The following is a 17,092-nucleotide window of genomic DNA, read 5'->3' on the forward strand; positions in this document are numbered from 1 at the left end:
AGTTGCTAAAGGAAAGTAGATGTTAAGGCAGTCACTTAAATGACTGTTTTCAGATTATTTAAATAGGCCCTGTACTTAAGGAAATTGGTGGAACACCAAAAATTAGAGAGAGACCACTTAAATGAGTGAATATCTCAGACTCTGAGTTGTGGAATGCAGAACTCAATGTAACCTTTGCTTAAATAATCTTGGCAATATACTATAAAATTTATTAATATACAGAGCAAAACAGAAACTGGAGAATCACCCCAGAAACAGCATACAAAGAAAAATGCTAATGGTTAGAATATACATTTTAACTCAAGCACAAAAACATCACTCCTTGGAAAAGCAGGAAGCTAACACAGAAAGAATTATCTTACGATATGAAAGGCAGGTTGACAAGGATCAACAGTAAGCCACAAAGTGATTTCTAAAATAATTTTAAAAATCTGGGTAAGCTCTAAAAGTTAGCAGAAGCTGTTAGAAGGATACATAAAACCAAGAGATAGTAGCATCTTGGTAAAGCTGTTTTATAAGTAGATTGTTAAGTACGAATTTTATTCAAAATTTTTAACAACCAGTATGACATAGGCCCCCGCAAATGGAACCGACTCTGTCACCCTCACAAGTATACACTGACTGAATGTCACCCTAGTTTTAAGAAATACTACATTTAATACATTGTTTAATTTCAAGTCATTATAATCCTAGTTGTGTATGCAACTAATTCTACTTCTGTCTGCTGCTACCATTTGAAAACGTATGTTTAAAATACAAATGAGAAGTGGGGCAAATAGTCATTTAACTTGAATCCAGGAATAGTAACCTTCTCACATTTGGATCTTTTCTCATTGTGTTTCCCTGCATGACTGCCTGTGGTAACGGACTTAAGTTACACCATTATTCATAGCAAACAGACTTGTGGTTGCCAAGGGGGAGGGGAGAATGGGGGAGGGAGGGAGTGGGAGTTTGGGGTTAGCAGGTGCAAATTATTATATATAGAATATATAAACAACAAGGTCCTACTGTATAGCACAGGGAACTATATTCAATATCCTGTGATAAACCACATGGAAAAGAATATTTAAAAATATAAAAGTATAACCGGCTCACTTTGCTGTACAGCAGAAATTAACACAACGTTGTAAATCAACTATATTTCAATAAAAAAATTTAAAAATTACACAGTCATTAAAGGCTGAAATGGCAAACATAAACCTAAAATTAGGAAGTGTGAGAAAAAGAAGAAATTATATTTATACAAGTATACTGTATATGTTGGCCCTGTGAGGGGCACTTTACTCACAGTATGACATTTAATCCTCACAGCCTGGTAAGACCACATGACCCTCTTTGTGCTCTACCCAATCAACATTTCTTTAACACCTATTATGTATTAGGCGTTACGGTAGGCAAGGGAGTATACAGATGAGTAACTACTCTTCTTGCATTAGAAGAGAGTGAAGGCAGATGCATAAGCAGGTCAATTTCTAACTTAGCAGTTAGAAATGTAGTACCTATTTTGCTATGGGTTTGCACAGTAGAACCCCACAGTTAGGGCAGATCCCCTTGGCGCTGAAGGCCATAGAGGTTAAGAACTTGCCCAGGTCACACAGTAAATGGAGCCGAGTATTGTAACCAGGTCTGAATTTAAATCTGTGGTGTGGCATACACAACACACATTCATATGTATATCTCTAAAAATCAGTAAGAGGTTATACTAGAGGGTAGTTTTTATTGAGAATTTCAAGTGTTAATTCTCAAAGAACAATAGGTTTAATGACATTGCTCGGATTGAAAAAAAAAAAAAGTTCTTAACCTCTTTCCTCAAGACTCATACAGCCAAGTGAGGCACTTCCAGGCAGGTTTGGTCAGAGAAGATTCTTTGCATAGACATATAAGCTGGAATTGAGGTATGGGATATCACTGGGAGACCTTAATCAAGAGATGCTGTGGACAGGCAAGAATCAGCATTGAGCAAATCACTTGCAAGACCCATCAAAGTCACTAATAGGATAAGGTCACAGGCCTGCTCACTGGCAGTAGAGGCATGAAAGAATCATGCAGACTGAGATATGGTCTTCCAGAGAGACCCAAACCAGGTGGGTGGATAAGCCCAGCTGAGGCCTGGCCAACAGGAAAGGACATGGATGAATCTTTAATCTTGGGGGAGGGAGGCGTGGTTTGAGACAGTACCAGGAATTAGAGCTAATGCACCTTGTTGCTCTGATAGGAACTTACAGGCTTTCTTCTGAGACAGTTGAGATACTAAGAATTCAATAAATGTTAGAATGCTCTACATGTTTTACATGTATTAACTTACTTAACCTCAACAACCTCCTAATAATAGTATGATTATCCCCATTTTGAGACATTAAGAAACTCAGGCTCCAAGAGGTTAAGGATCACACCCAAGGTCACAGCCAAAATTGAAATATAGATAGTCTGGCTCTAAAGCCATGAAAAATTAGAGTATTTATACATATATTTTTAATTTTTATTTATTTATTTATTTTTGGCTCTATGGGGTCTTCGTTGCTGCGCACGGGCTTTCTCTAGTTGCAGTGAGTGGGGGCTACTCTTCATTGGGGTGTATGAGCTTCTCATTGAGGTGGCTTCTCTTTGTTGCAGAGCACAGGCTTTAGGCATGCAGGCTTCAGTAGTTGTGGCACGAGGGCTCAGCAGTTGTGGCTCACGGGCCCTAGAGCGCAGGCTCAGTAGTTGTGGCACATGGGCTTAGTTGCTCCGTGGCATGTGGGATCTTACTGGACCAGGGCTTGAACCCATGTCTCCTGCATTGGCAGGCGGATTCTTAACCACTGCACCACCAGGGAAGTCCCAGGATTTAGATTTAGTCTCTGTAATTTTTTATAGTTGAAGTAATGAGCAGCTTATGACAGAGTTTGAAAGAATTTAGTTCAGATTAAGGCAGACTTCACAACAGGGCCTTCTTTGGAATTTTGAAAGATGATTTGCATGTTATAGAAGCAATGGCTAATTCTTTCTCAAGTATTCAGAAGCACATGGAAAGCTTATTAGCTGTTTAACATAACAATCATCTCTTTAAATCTCCTTCACCTGGAGATGTTTTAAGACTTCTACCATTTATTTGTAATGGATTGACCTTGTCAAGTAGCCTTTAGGAATCAAACTTACTATTCATTTCCTAATGGATGGAACTGTCAGAAAGAGAAAAAATATACAAGTTTCTTCCTCACAATTTATGGAAAAGAAAATATTTTAAAACGTTAGAAATATTGGTGCTTTTCAGCATTATAGATCATCTGTGTAGGCAGACATTTAAAGGCTGTCTTAAACTCTTGTTTTCCTAAATCCTGTATTGTCTGAATACCGTAGGGCTCTCTGACATATTTAGCCTGCATTATTCAGACTTGTGATAATTATCAAAAAAAAAATGAAGGAAACCCATCTCCTGATTTCGGATTGTTTTTAAAACTCATAGTCATTAATTGCTACTTTAGACTGACTTTTTATACCCCCAATGGTAATCAGAAGTTGCTTGCTCAAGTTCTAGGGAAGCAATTTGATCTGCCAGTTGCTTATTCTTTTGCTCTAGAGTTTGCAGGTTGCAGGTTAATGCATTTATGCCTACCTTTAGAAGAAAAAAGAAGAAAGAATTCTATGCCAGATCCAAAAATATTATCTTGTTTTTTGTTTGTTTGTTTTTTTTGCGGTACGCAGGCCTCTCACTGTTGTGGCCTCTCCCATTGTGGAGCACAGGCTCCGGACGTGAAGGCTCAGCGGCCATGGCTCACGGACCTAGCTGCTCCACGGCATGTGGGATATTCCCGGACCGGGGCACGAACCCGTGTCCCCTGCATCGGCAGGCGGACTCTCAACCACTGCACCACCAGAGAAGCCCTTATCTTGTTTTTAAAATGACATTTTTAACTGTAAAATAAATGGTATCTTATGAATGTGTTTCCCTGCTTTTTAGTTGTCTTTAGCAGGAGAGTTATTACAAATTGCATAGTGTACATTTACTAGAAGTGAAAGTCCTTCTGATACTTGGTACCTATTTATATATTAACTCGAGCATATAAATATAGAGGCAAAAATACTCCAAAAAATATTAGCAAAATGAATCCAGCAATAAATAAAAGGATAACAAATCAGGACTAAGTGTAGTTTATTCTGGTAATACAAGGCTTGTTCAACATTCAAAATTAATTACAATAATTCACCACATCAATAGACTATAGAAGAAAAACCATATGACCATCTCAATAGACACAGAAAAAGCATTTCACAAAATTCAAATTAATTTATGATAAAAACCCAGTAACCTAGAAATGAAAGGGAACCACCTCTATGTGATCAATTATGTCTGTAAAAACCTACAACTAATATCAGTATTGGTGGAAGACTGAATGTTTTCCGCTAAGACTGGGAAAAAGGCAAGGATATCTGCTCTTGCCATTCCTATTCAGTATCATACGGGAGGCCTTAGCTGGTGCAACAAGGTAAGAAAAAGTAATAAAAAGCATAGAAATTGGAAAGGGAGAAAGAAAACTGTCTCCACTTACAACAGACATGATAGTCTACATAGGAAATCCCAAAGAATCTACAAAAGAAATCCTAGAATAAGTGAGTTTAGTAAGGTTGAAGGATACAAGGTCAAATCAATTGTATTTCTATATATTAGCAACAAACAATTGGAAATTGATATTTCTTAAAAGTTCCATTTATAACAGCACCAAAATCCATGAAATTCTTAGGTACAAATCTAAGAAAAAATATGTCCAATATTTGACATGCTGAAAATTACAGTATGCTGACAAGACAAATCAAAAGCCTAAATAAAATGGAGAGACATACTGTGGCCCTGTATTAGGAAGATACAATATTGCTAAGATGTCAATTCTCTCTAATCCCAATTTAAATTGTGTGGGATAATTTACCAGTGTCCGCCCTTTGGTGGGGTCTAGACTGTGAGGCTAGAAAAAAATGCCCTGTAAGAAATGCTAAAGGGAGCTCTTCAGGCTGAAATAAAAGGGGATTAGATAATAACTGGAATCCACATAAAGAAATAAAGGGTACCAGAAAATGTAGCAATGTAGGTACATGTAGAAGACATATAAATATGTAGTTCTTGTTTGTAACTCAGTTATCTATAAATCAAAAATATATAGTAAAAGAAAGGTTAAGGGAATTAAAATAGTGCACCAGAAATATCTACTTAACACAAAGGAAGGCAATACTGGAGAAACAGAGGAACAAATATCACATAAAACATATAAAAAATAGTAAAGTGGCAGATGTAAATCCTACTTTATGGGTAATGATGTTAAATATTAATGGATTAAACACTCCAACTAAGAAGCAGAGACAGGCAGAATAAATTTTTTAAAAGACCCAACTGTATGCTGTTTATAAGAGACACACTTTAGATCCAAAGACACAAATGGGTTGAAAATAAAAGGATGGGAAAAGACATATGATGTAAACAGTAATCTGAAAAGAGCTGGAGTGGCTACACTAACATGAGACAAAGTAGATATTAAGACAAAAATCTGTGAGATAAAGAAGGACATTATAGGGTTTCCCTGGTGGCGCAGTGGTTGAGAGTCCGCCTGCCGATGCAGGGGACATGGGTTCGTGCCCCGGTTCGGGAAGATCCCACATGCTGCGGAGCAGCTGGGCCCGTGAGCCATGGCCGCTGAGCCTGCGCGTCCAGAGCCTGTGCTCCACAACGGGAGAGGCCACAACAGTGAGAGGCCCACGAAACAAAAAAAAAAAAAAAAAGAAGGACATTATATATTGAAAAAAGGATCAACCCATTAAGAAGATAACATTTATAAATGCATTTGCATCTAACAACACAACCCCAATGAAGCAAAAACAATACAGCAAAAACTGACAGAATTGAAGGGAGAAATAACAATTCAACACTAACAGTTGAAGACTTCAATATCCCTCTTTCAATAATAGGTGGAACAGTTACATGATCAATGAAGAAACAGCTGATGACTTGAACAACACTATAAAGCAACTGGACCTAACACACATCTTTAGAACACTCCACCAAACAATAATAGAATACACATTTTTCTCAAGTGCACATGAAGTGTGCTCTAGGATATACCACATGTTAAACCATAAAACAACTCTCAATAAATCTGAAAGGACTGAAATTATATAAAGTATGTTCTCCAACAACAATGAAATAAAATTAAATGAATAAAAGAAGGAAATTTGGAAAATTCACATATATGGGGAAATCAACAACATATTTCTAAATAATCAATGGGTCAAAGAGCAAATTACAAAGGAAATTAAAGAATATTTTGAGATGAATGAAAATGAAAATATAACATGATAAAGAAAATGTATGGTATGCAGCTAAAGTGGTGTTTAGAGGGAAATATGTAGCTGTATAAACTTATATTTAAAAAAAGAGAAATATCTGATATCAATAACCTAAGCATCCATCTTAAGAACCTAGAAAAAGAAAATTAAACTCAAAGCAAGCAAAAGGAAGAAAATAATAAGGATTATAGCAGAAATAAAACAGAGGCTAGAAAAACAATAGAGAAAATCAGTAAAACCACAAGTTGGTTCTTTGACAAGATCAACAAAATTGACAAACCACTGTGGTATTAACCAAGAAAAAAATATAAAGAATACACAAATTGCTAAAATTAGAAATGAAAGAAGAGAGATTGTATTGAACTCCCAGAAATTAAAAAGGGGCTACTAGGAACAACTGTATGCCAATAAATTACATAGCCTAGATGAAATGGACAAATTCCTAGAAAGACCCAAATGACTAAAACTCAAAAAGAAGTAGAAATATGAATTGAACTATAACAAATAAAGAGACTGGATCAATAATAATAATAATAATAAACAAAACACTCCCCACAAAGAAAAACCTAGAACCAGATGGCTTTACTGTTGAATTCTACAAAACACTGAAAGAATTAACACCAATCCCTCACAAAGTCTTCTCAAAATAGGAGAGGGAACACTATCAAATCATTTTAAGAGGCCAATATTATTCAATACCTTGATACCAAAACCAAAGATGTCACAAGAAAAAAAACCCAAAAAACTATGTGGTAACCCTTATTAATACAGATTCTTAAATCCTCAACAAAATAATAGCAAGCCAAATCAAACAACATATGAAAAGGATTATACACCATGATCAAGTGAAATTTATCCCCCAAAGGAAAACTTGGTTCAACATTTGAAATCAATCAATGTAATACACCTTAGTAATAGAATAAAGGACAAAATCCACAAGATTATTCCAACAGATATAGAAAAAGCAACTGAACAAGTTCAACATATTTTCATGATAAAAATTCCCAACAAACTAGGAATAGAAGGGAATTTCCTCATCCTGATCATGGGCATTTCGGACACAGCTAACATCATACTTAATGGTGCCAAACTGAAAGCTAACCCTCTAAACTCAGGAACAAAACAAGGATGTCTGCTCTCATCACTTCTATTCAACCTCTCATGGCTGGAGGTTCTAGCCAAAGCAATTACACAAGAAAAAGAAACAAACAGCAACAAATTGGAAAGGAAAAAATAAAACTATCTCCATTTGCAGATGGCACAACCTTATATAGAGAAAATATATACTCTATTGTTAAGATTGCAATACTCTCCAAATTGATCTACAGGATCATACAAACCCTATCAAAATTCCAGCTCCTCTTTTTTTGCAGAAATGGAAAATCTGATCCTGAAATTCATATAGACATGCAAGGATCCAGAATAGCCAGAACAATCTCAAAAAAAATAAAGTTGGAGGGCTCACACATCTCAATTTTAAAACTTATTACAAAGCTACAGTAATCAAGACCATGTGGTACTGGCATACGTACAGTCATATATATCAATGCAATGGAATTGAGAGTCCAGAAATAAGCCCATGCATCTATGGTTAACTAGATTTTGACAAGGGAGCCAACATCATTCAATAGAAAGAACAGTCTTCCAACAAATCGTCCTGGGATAACTGGATATCCACAGGCAAAATAATGAAGTTAAACCTCTACCTCATACCATATATAAAATTTAACACAAAATGGATCAAAGACCAAAATGTAATCTGTAAAACTATAAAATTGTTAGAATAAAAAATGGGTGCAGGATGACAGTTGCAAGATGGGGGAGTAGAAGGACATGAGCTCACTCCTTCATACAAAAGCACCAAAATCACAACTAACTGCTGAACAACCATAGAAAATAAAACACTAGAACCTACCTAAAGAGACACCCTTCATCCAAAGACAAAGAGAAAGCCACAACGAGATGGTAGGAGGGGCACAACTGCAATAAAATCAAATCCCATACCCACTGGGTGGGCGACCCACAAACTAGAAAGTAATTATACCTGAAAAGGTCTCCCACAGGACTGAAAGTTCAGAGCCCCATGTCGGCCTTCCCAGCGTGGGGACCTGGTAAGAGGAGGAAGAGCCCCCAGATAATCTGGTTTTGAAGGCCAGCGGGGTTTGATCGCAGGAATTCCACAGGAATGGGGAAACAGAAACTCCACTCTTGGAGGGCACAGGCAAGGTCTCATGTGCACCAGGACCCAGGGAAAAAAAGCAGTGACCTCATAAGAGACTGGGCCAGACCTACCTGCTAGTATTGGAGGGTCTCCTGGAGAGGCAGGGGAGGTGCTATGGCTCACTGCAGGTACAAAGACACTGGTAGCAGTAGTTGTGGTGTGTAATCATTAGCATGAGCACTCCTGGACGCTGCCATTTCCTCCCAATGACCTAGCCCCACCCAACAGCCTGTAGGCTCCAGTGCTGGGACGCCTCAGGCCAAACAACCAACAGGGCGGGAATACAGTCATACCCATCAGCAGACAGGCTGCTTAAAGTCTTCCTGAGCATGGCCCTGCCCAGAGGGACAAGAACCAGCTCTACCCACCAGTGGGCAGGAACCAGGAAGCCTGCACAAGCCTCTTAGACAGCCTCAGCCACCACAGGGCAGACAGCAGAAGCAAGAAGAACTACAATCCTGCAGCTTGCGGAATGGAAACCGCAATCACAGAAAGTTAAGACAAAATGAGACGGCAAAGGAATATGTCCCAGGTGAAAGAAAAAGATAAAACACCAGAAGAACAACTAAGTGAAGTGGAGATAGGCCACCTACTGGAAAAAGAATTCAGAGTAATGATATTGAAGATGTTCCACGATCTCAGGAAAAGAATGGAGGCACACACTGAGAAGATACAAGAAATGTTTAAAAAAGACATAGAGGAACTAAAGCCCAAACAAACAGAGATGTACAATACAATAACTGAAATGAAAAATACACTAGAAGGAATCAATAGCAGAATAACTGAGGCAGAAGAATGGATAAATGAGGTGGAAGACAGAATGGTGGAAATCACTGCTATGGAGCAGTATAAAGAAAAAAGAATGAAAAGAAATGAAGACAGTCTAAGAGACTTCGGGACAACATTAAATGCACCAACATTCACATTATAGGCCTCCCAGAAGAAGAATAGAGAGAGAAAGAACCTTTGAAAATATTTGAAGAGATAATAGCTGAAAACTTCCCTAACATGGAAAAGGAAACAGTAACCCAAGTCCAGGAAGCAGAGAGACTCCCAGGTAGGATGAACCCAAGGAGGAATATGCCAGGACACACACTAATCAAACTGACAAAAATGAAAGACAAAGAAAAGATATTAAAAGCAACAAGGGAAAAGCAACAAGTAACATACAAAGGAATTCCCATAAGGCTATCAAGTGATTTCTCAGCAGAAACTCTGCAGGCCAGAAGGGAGTGGCAAGATATATTTAAAGTGATTAAAGGCAAGAACCTAAAACCAGGAATACTCTACCCACCAAGGCTCTCTTTCAGATTTCAAGGAGAAATCAAAAGCTTTATAGACAAGCAAAAGCCAAGAGAATTCAGCACCACCAGACCACCTTTACAACAAACACTAAAGGAACTTCTCTAGGTGGAAAAGAAAAGGCCACAACTAGAAACAAGAAAATTATGAATGGAAAGCTCAGCAGTAAAGGTAAACATACAGTTAATGTAGGAAATCATCTGCACACAAATATGATATCAAAACCAGTAACTGTGAGAAGAGGAGAGCACAAATGCAGGATATTGGAATTGCATTTGAAATTAAAAGACTAGAAACTTAAAGCAATCTTCTTTATATACAGACTGCTGTATCAAAAGCTCATGGGAACCATAAACCGAAAATCTGCAATAGATACACACAAAAAAGAAAAAGGAATTGAAACACAACATTAAAGTTGGTCATCAAAGCACAAGATAAGAGAACAAAAGAGGAAGGAAAGAAGAAAGACCTACAAAAACAAATCCAGGGAATTCCCTGGTGGTCCAGTGGTTAGGACTTGGCACTTTCACTGCCATGTCCCAAAACAAGGGATGCAGCCAAAAAAACCCACAAAAAAACCCAAATCCAAAACAATTACGAAAATGGCAAGAGGAACACACATATTGATAATTACCTTAAATGTAAATGGATTAAATGCTCCAACCAAAAGACACAAGACTGGCTGAATGGATACAAAAACAAGATCCGTATATATGTTGTCTATAAGAGACCCACCTCAGATCTAGGGACACATACAGACTGAAATTGAGAGGATGGAAAAAGACATTCCATGCAAATAGAAATCAAAAGAAAGCTGAAGTAGCCATACTCATATCAGACAAAATAGACTTTAAAATAAAGACTGTTACAAGAGATAAAGAAGGCCACTACATAATGATCAAGAGATCGATCTAAGAAGAAGCTATAACAATCGAAAACGTATATGTACCCAACATAGGAGCACTCCAATATATAAGGCAAATACTAACAGCCATAAAAGGAGAAATTGACAGTAATACAATAATAGTGGGGGACTTTAACACCCCACTTTCATCCAAGAACAGATCATCCAGAAAGAAAATCAATAAGGAAACAAAGGCCTTAAATGACACATTAGACCAGATGGACCTAACTGATATTTATAGAGCATTTCATTCAAAAGCAGCAGAGTAAACAGTCTTCTGAAGTGCACATGGAACATTCTCCAGGACTGATCACAAAGCGAGTCTTGGTAACTTTAAGGAAACTGAAATCATATCAAGCATCTTTTCCAACCACAATGCTATGAGATTAGAAATAAACTACAAGAAAAAAACTGTAAAAAACACAAACATGTGGAGGCTAAACAATATGTTACTAAACAACCGATGGATCACTGAAGAAATCAAAGAGGAAATAAAACAATACTAACAGACAAATGAAAACCAAACCACAATGATCCAAAATCTATGGGATGCAGCAAAAGCAGTTCTAACAGGGAAGTTTCTAGCAATAAAATCTTACCTTAGGAAACAAGAAAAATCACATATAAACAACCTAACCTTACACCTAAAGCAACTAGAGAAAGAAGAACAAACAAAACCCAAAGTTAGTAGAAGGGAACAAATTATAAAGATCAGAGTGGAAAGAAATGAAATCGAGACAAAGAAAACAACAGAAAAGATCAATGAAACGAAAAGCTGGTTCTTTGAGAAGATAAACAAAATTGATAAACCTTTAGCCAGACTCATCGAGAAAAAGAGGGAGAGGACTCAAATCAGTAAACTTAGATATGGCAAAGGAGAAGTTACAACAATCACCATAGAAATACAAAGGATCATAAGAGACTGCTAAAAGCAACTATATGCCAATAAAACAGACAACCTAGAAGAAATGGACAAGTTCTTAGAAAAATATAATCTCCCAAGACTGAACCAGAAAGAAAGAGAAAATATGAACAGACCAACCACAAGCCCTGAAATTAAAACTGTGCTTTAAAAACTCCCAACAAACAAAAGTCCAGGACCAGATGGCTTCACAGGCGACTTCTATCAAACATTGAGAGAAGTGTTAACACTTATCCTTCTGAAACTATTCCAAAACACTGCAGAGGAGGGAAGACTTGCAAACTCATTCTATGAGGCCACCATCACCCTGATACCAAAACCAGACAAAGATACCACAAAAAAGGAAACTTATAGGCCAATATCACTGATGAACACAGGTGCAAACATCCTCAACAAAATACTAGCAAACCAAATCCAACAATACATTAAAAGGATCATACACTACGATCAAGTGGAATTTATCCCAGGGATGCAAGGATTTTTCAGTCTCTACAAATTAATCAGTGTGATACACCACATCAACAAATTGAAGAATAAAAACCATATGATCCTCTCAATAGATGCAGAAAAAGCTTTTGACAAAATTCAACACCCATTTATGATAAAAACTCTACAGAAAGTGGGCCTAGAGAGAACCTACCTCAACATAATAAAGACTGTATATGACAAACCTACAGCTAACGTCATACTCAACTGTGAATAGCTGAAAACACCTCCCCTAACATCAGGAACAAGACAAGGATGTCCACTCTCACCACTTTCATTCAACACAGTTTTGGAAGTCCTAGTCACAGTAATCAGAGAAGAAAAAGAAATAAAGGAATCAAAACTGGAAAAGAAGAAGTAAAACTGTCACTGTTTGCAGGTGTTTGCAGATACTATACATAGAAAATCCTAAAGATGCTACCAGAAAACTACTAGAGCTCATCAATGAATTCAGTCAAGTTTCAGGATACAAAATTAATACACAGAAATCTGTTGCATTTCTATACACTAACAATGAGAGATCAGAAGGAGAAATTAGGGAAACAATCACAGTTACCATCATATTAAAAAGAATAAAACACCTAGGAATAAACTTACCTAAGGAGGCAAAAGACCATTATTCTGAAAACTGTAAGATGCTGATGAAAGAAATCAAAGATGACACAGATGGAAAGATATACCATGTTCTTGGACTGGAAGAAGCAATATTGTCAAAATGACTATACTACCCAAGACAATCTACAGATTCGATGAAATCCCTACCAAATTACCAATGGCATTTTTCACAGAACTAGAACAAAAAATCTTAAAATCTGTATGGAGACACAAAAGACCCTGAATAGCCAAAGCACTCTTGAGAAAGAAAAACGAAGCTGGAGGAATCAGGCTCCCTGAGTTCAGACCATACTACAAAGCTACAGTAATCAAAACAGTAGTATCATACTGGCACAAAAACAGAAATATAATTCAATGGAACAGGATAGAAAGCCCAGAAATAAACCACCCACCTATCATCAATTAATCTACAATAAAGGAGGTAAGACTATACAATGGAGGAAAGATAGCCTCTTCAATAAGTGGTGCTGGGAAAACTGGAGAGCTACATGTAAAAGAATGAAATCAGAACACTCCCTAACACCATACAGAAAAATAAACTCAAAATGGATTAAAGACCTAAATGTATTACTGGACACTATAAAACTCTTAGAGGAAAACATAGGAAAAACCTCTTTGACATAAACCACAGCAAGATCTTTTTTGACCCACCTTCTAGAGTAATGAAAATAAAAACAAAAATAAACAAATGGGACCAAATTAAACTCAAAAGCTTTTGAACAGCAAAAGAAACCATAAACAAAATGAAGACAACCCACAGAATGGGAGAAAATATTTGTAAACGATGCAACCGACAAGGGATTAGTCTTCAAAACATACCAACAGCTCATGCGGCTCAATACCAAAAAAACGACCCAATCAAAAACTGGGCAGAAGACCTAAATAGACATTCCTCCAAAGAAGACATACAGATGGCCAAGAGGTACACGAAAAGATGCTCAACACTGTTAATTATTAGAGAAATGCAACTCAAAACTACAATGAGATATCCCCTCACACCAGTCAGAACGGCCATTAACAAAAAGTCTACAAAAAATAAATGCTAAAGAGGGTGTGGAGGAAAGGGAACCCTCCTACACTGCTGGTGGTAATGTAAGTTGGTGCAGCCACTGTGGAGAACAATACGGAGGTTCCTTAAAAAACTAAAATTAGAACTACTATATGATCTAGGAATCCCACTCTTGGGCACATATCTGCAAAAAAAACATGGTTTCACAGGATACATGCACCCCAATGTTCACTGCAGCGCTGTTTACAAGAGCCAAGACATGGAAGCAACCTAAATGTCCATTGACAGAGGAGTGGATAAAGAAGATGAGGTACATAAATATAATGGAATATTACTCAGCCATTGAAAAGAATGAAATAATCCTATTTTCAGCAACATGGATGGAGTTGGAGATTATTATACTAAGTGAAGTAAGTCAGACAGAGAAAGACAAATATCATGATATCACTTACATGTGGAATGTAAAATAAAAAGATACAAATGCACTTATTTACAAAACAGAAACAGACTCACAGACTTAGAGAATGATCTTATGGTTACAGGGGGAAGGGTGGGGGAGGGGAGGGATTGGGAGTTTGGGACTGACATGTACACACTGCTATATTTAAAACAGATAACCAACAAGGACCTACTGTATAGCACAGGAAACTGTTCAATATTCTGTAATAACCTAAATTGAAAAAGAATAGGTACATGTATAACTTAATCACTTGGCTGTACACCTGAAACTAACACAACATTGTTGATCAACTATACTCCGATATAAAAACAAAACAAAACAAAAAGGTGTAAATCTTTGTGACCTTGGATCAGGCAACAGTTTCTCAGATGTGACGTTTAAAGGACAGGCAACTAAAGAAAAAATTGATAAACTGGACTTTATAAAAATATAAAAATTTAAACAGAACCCACAGAATGGGAGAAAAATATCTGCAAGTCACATATCTGATAAGAGTCTACCATCCAAAATATATAAAGAACTCTTACAACTCAACAATTAAAAGACATTAAATAACCCACCTTAAAAATTGGTAAAGGATCTGAGTGAACAGCTCTCCAAAGAAGATATACAAATGGCCAATAAACACATAATAAGATGCTCAACATTATTAGCCATTAAGGAAATGCAAATCAAAACCAAAATGAGGTACCACTTTCACATTTACTAGGATGGCTATTATCAAAAAACAAAAAAATAGGTGCTTCCCTGATGGTGCAGTGGTTAAGAATCTGCCTGCTATCCAAGGAGAAACACACAAAGACACATATTAATCGAACTGTCAAAAATTAAATACAAAGAATACATATTAAAAGCAGCAAGAGAAAAACAACAAATAACACACAAGGGAATCCCCATAAGGTTAACAGCTGATCTTTCAGCAGAAACTCTGCAAGCCAGAAGGGACTGGCAGGACATATTTAAAGTGATGAAGGAGAAAAACCTACAACCAAGATTACTCTACCCAGCAAGGATCTCATTCAGATTTGATGGAGAAAGTAAAACCTTTACAGACAGTCAAAAGCTGAGAGAGTTCTGCACCACCAAACCAGCTTTACAGCAAAAGCTAAAGGAACTTTTCTAGGCAAGAAACACAAGAGAAGGAAAAGACCTACAATAACAAGCCCAAAACAATTAAGAAAATGGGAATAGAAACATACATATGGATAATTACCTTAAACGTAAATGGATTAAATGCTCCCACCAAAAGAAACAGACTGGCTGAATGGATACAAAAACAAGACCCATATATATGCTGTCTACAAGAGACCCACTTCAGACCTAGAGACACATACAGACTGATAGTGAGGGATGGAAAAAGATATTCCAGGCAAATGGAAATCAAAAGAAAGCTGGAGTAGCAATTCTCATATCAGACAAAATAGACTTTAAAATAAAGACTATTACAAGAGACAAGGAAGGACATGACATAATGATCAAGGGATTGATCCAAGAAGAAGATATAACAATTGTAAATATTTATGCACGCAACATAGGAGCACCTCAATACATAAGGCAAATAGTAACAGCCATAAAAGGGGAAATCAACAGTAACACAATCATAGTAGGGAACTTTAACACCCCACTTTCACCAATGGACAGATCATCCAAAATGAAAGTAAACAAGGAAACACAAGCGTTAAATGATACATTAAACAAGATGGACTTAATTGATATTTATAGGACATTCCATCCCAAAAAAACAGAATACACATGTTTCTCAAGTGCTCATGGAACACTCTCCAGGATAGATCATACCTTGGGTCACAAATCAAGCCTTGGTAAATTTTAAAAATTGAAATTGTATCAAGTATCTTTTCCAACCACAATGCTACGAGACTAGATATCAATTACAGGAAAAGATCTGTAAAAAATACAACCACATGGAGTGTAAACAATACACTACTTAATAACGAAGTGATCACTGAAGAAATCAAAGAGCAAATTAAAGAATACCTAGAAACAAATGACAATGAAAACACAATGACCCAAAACCTATGGGATGCTGCAAAAGCTTTTCTAAGAGGAAAGTTTATAGCAATACAATCCTACCTTAAGAAACAGGAAACATCTTGAATAAACAACCTAACCTTGCACCTAAAGCAATTAGAGAAAGAAGAACAAAAAAACCCAAAGGTTAGCAGAAGGAAATAAATCATAAAGATCAGATCAGAAATAAATGAAAAAGAAATGAAGGAAACGATAGCAAAGATCAACAAAACTAAAAGCTGGTTCTTTGAGAAGATAAATAAAATTGATAAACCATTAGCCAGACTCATCAAGAAAAAAAGGGAGAAGACTCAAATCAATAGAATTAGAAATGAAAAAGGAGAAGTAACAACTGACACTGCAGAAATACAAAAGATCATGAGAGATTACTACAAGCAACTCTGTGCCAATAAAATGGACAACCTGGAAGAAATGGACAAATTATTAGAAATGCACAACCTGCCAAGATGAAATCAGGAAGAAACAGAAAATATGAACAGACCAATCACAAGCACTGAAATTGAAACTGTGATTAAAAATTTTCCAACAAACAAAAGCCCAGGACCAGATGTCTTCACAGGCGAATTCTATCAAACATTTAGAGAAGAGCTAACACCTATCCTTCTCAAACTCTTCCAAAATATAGCAGAGGGAGGAACACTTCCAAGCTCATTCTACGTGGCCACCATCACCCTGATACCAAAAGCAGACAAGCATGTCACAAAGAAGGAAAACTACAGGCCAATATCACTGGTGAACATAGATGCAAAAATCCTCAACAAAATACTAGCAAACAGAATCCAACAGCATATTAAGGGGATCATACACCATGA

At 36.9% G+C, this 17,092-nt stretch overlaps 1 pseudogene across 1 annotated transcript in view; it reads right to left on the minus strand.

The window, feature by feature from the left end:
- The window catches only part of LOC307057543 (coiled-coil domain-containing protein 150-like), a 148,033-nt pseudogene that overhangs the window by 95,555 nt on the left and 35,386 nt on the right, over positions 1-17,092 (minus strand). Inside the window, exon 14 of the transcript in view lies at positions 3,480-3,595. The product of the transcript in view is annotated as a coiled-coil domain-containing protein 150-like (transcript). The remainder of the gene's footprint in view (positions 1-3,479; positions 3,596-17,092) is intronic.

Source organism: Hyperoodon ampullatus (genome assembly GCF_949752795.1).
Source record: "Hyperoodon ampullatus genome assembly, chromosome: 8".
In the NCBI taxonomy this organism is placed as follows: Eukaryota; Metazoa; Chordata; class Mammalia; order Artiodactyla; family Ziphiidae; genus Hyperoodon; species Hyperoodon ampullatus.